The following is a 2,589-nucleotide window of genomic DNA, read 5'->3' as shown; positions in this document are numbered from 1 at the left end:
AACACGGGACTCTCAGTTTTACGTCATCTTCTTCACTGTGACATCCAACCAAAAATGCTGCGAGGCAGGCAATTGTAAAGCGGTTTTCAGTTAGCAGTCAGCCACAGATGTGAAACTCTAACGATCCATGTACACAAACTAACCACAGACTGTAAAATAGGTGTATCTTATAGATATTTGTTATTAAAGAACAAATTACAGACCTATTTTCTCCCCATCAATATATAAATAAAAGTTATTCCGGAAATAAACATAGTACGTGGTCGATAGCAAACAGAAACAATAATACGGAGACTCAGTGGTGATATTGACATTTGTATCTCTTATGAGGAACACTATTGATCACGTGGAGGTTGCATGATTTCATCACTTTGTAATATGAAAACAAAAAATACTATATATACGCCTGGACGCCGATTTACTGATAAACAACTGATAAACGTTGTGTGAAAGTTTCCCTTGAAATAAACAAGAATTGTGAGATCTATTTAGATTTGAACTTCTCTGGTAAACTGAAAAACACAAGTACCGGTAGAGATAATTTGTATAACCATTCGCCCAGTAAGAAGTTTGCTAATGCTCATAACAAAATGGCTGTAAAAGTCCCAAATTTAAACCCAGTATCGAAAAAAGTAAAATATAGTGCATAATATGGAGATCCCGTCATTACTTTTTTTTCACCATGTTTTTTTTTTGTTATTTATATACATCCTTGCTAAATCTTGCTAAGCATTCAAAACAGAGAATGTTTGTAATTGTTTTCTATAATTTAAAATCGTCTTTTGAGTATGTTTTACTATTCACAATGCTGCGAAACCTTGTACATTAATAGACCTATTTCATAAGTCAAGCGCCCTCAAACACTTCCTTTTTCCTGCAGCTCGGTGCTTGGTTCCCGGCGTTCTTTGCAAATGGCAAGGTAACTAGTGACCACCATATTGTTCCATTAGACCGGGATTACGTTCTACGTACACGTGGCTGCAATACTGCAATACTACAATAACGCCAAAACTATTCAATCATTCCGCCTGCGTAGACTTCATTCTTGAGGTGGTTCTAACAATTCTCGCTATTTTTCTGCAAAGAGATCACACAAAAAACAGTTTTATATTCGCGCAGCTTTTGAGGGCGTGGAAAACTATTGCTTTATATATAGAACGGTAAGGGTAATTGCTTACGTCAGTTATAACCCCAAAAAATAGAACAAGGACAAGAACGTGATGAAGCAATCAGAATGCCGGATCCATTACTAGTTATCGGCCTCTTAATGCTCGGTGCGCCAGGACACTTGAGGCGGAACTAGACAATAAAGTTTCTATACCTAGTGACCTCGCTTTCAGTCATTCTAAAATAGGAAGTGTTTGAGGGCGCTCGACTTATGAAAGGGTCTATTGTAACGATTAAAATGGCCGCGTACCCGACAAACATATTTAAACCTCGGTTTATTGGGATATAGTCTAACATTGGAGGTAATTCACTATAATATTTGTTTTCCGACCATTTGGCAATTGACATGTATTTCCTGCCATTTGCTTCCGGTCTTCGACCCATTTGGATCTGCGTAGCTGTGGACCCATAGCTCTGCTTGTGTCGATCTGATGGTATATTAAACGTAGATGATATTTGTATGGTATTGTCGACACAGTAGAGCTATGGTGACAGCCATGGAATACCACCCATATTGATGAAACCATTGCGCAAATAAACGATTACAAATCATGCAATTTCCTGTGAAACATGACTCCCAACCAAGGTCGATAGATTGTATATTTATTAAATACTCACCACAGTAACTAATGAGACTTAAGGTAGAGATGCAGCTTCGTGGGCACTCAAAAACAACAAGGCCACAATTTCTTTTGTTTTCTTGGTGCATTGATTTCAAGCTTTTTCGCATTGTGAGCGAAACTGAAAAAAAATTTCCACACATTTTTACTCCAACGGCATTTAGCACTGAAGTAAACAATTTTCGTATTGCTGTAAGGATTATCGTGCTGATGGATGATAGATGCAATTGACAAACAACACTGCTGTTGCTGTCATCGATAACTAACTTTTCAGTGCCAAAATACACAAACATAAAATGCTCGGTTAATTAAAAATAAAAAATACCCTGGAAATAACGGAAAATTCGGCAATGAGATGCTGTTTTTAAACACCGCTGAAAAATCATGCACTCTGCGATGCCATATTGGTTACCTTAATCGGAAACCCCCTTGTCAGCTAGCATGCACCAGTAGCGATGTCGCAAACCACATTGTATGGCTGTGAGCGGCGACCTCTGGTACTAAGGAACTCTATGAATGAGGTATTTTCAGAGGTCAGGGTTCGTTTAATTTGCATCGACCGGTCTCGTTTGTAGTTGGATGAAACCTGCCTCGATTTACAATAGTTCCCCTTCCAATGTGACTTCATTTCGAATTTGTTTCACCGGCGTTTGCGAATAGCCGTGTAGTAAAATATTAGGGCCCATTTCAACCTGGTCGTCTAACTTCGCACGGTCCACGGAAACTGCGTCATACAAAGTATTTTTTTAAAGGTTTGAAGGAAGGCAGATTTAGACTATGTTTATATAACTGTATGAATATC

The 2,589-nt window shown here is 38.3% G+C and overlaps 1 long non-coding RNA gene across 1 annotated transcript; it reads right to left on the bottom strand.

Annotated features, from left to right (window-relative positions):
- Positions 1–746: 746 nt before the first annotated feature.
- Positions 747–1,274, bottom strand: LOC144356764 (uncharacterized). Its single transcript, XR_013421517.1, has 2 exons — positions 1,179–1,274; positions 747–1,077 (listed from the first exon to the last, which is right to left on the bottom strand). It is a non-coding gene; the product is annotated as an uncharacterized LOC144356764 (long non-coding RNA).
- Positions 1,275–2,589: the final 1,315 nt, after the last annotated feature.

This window comes from Saccoglossus kowalevskii, chromosome 20 (assembly GCF_978046115.1).
Source record: "Saccoglossus kowalevskii chromosome 20, keSacKowa6.1, whole genome shotgun sequence".
Classification (NCBI taxonomy): Eukaryota; Metazoa; Hemichordata; class Enteropneusta; family Harrimaniidae; genus Saccoglossus; species Saccoglossus kowalevskii.
The sequence above is the reverse complement of the archived record's forward strand: the minus strand, read 5'-3'. Positions and strand labels throughout refer to the sequence as shown.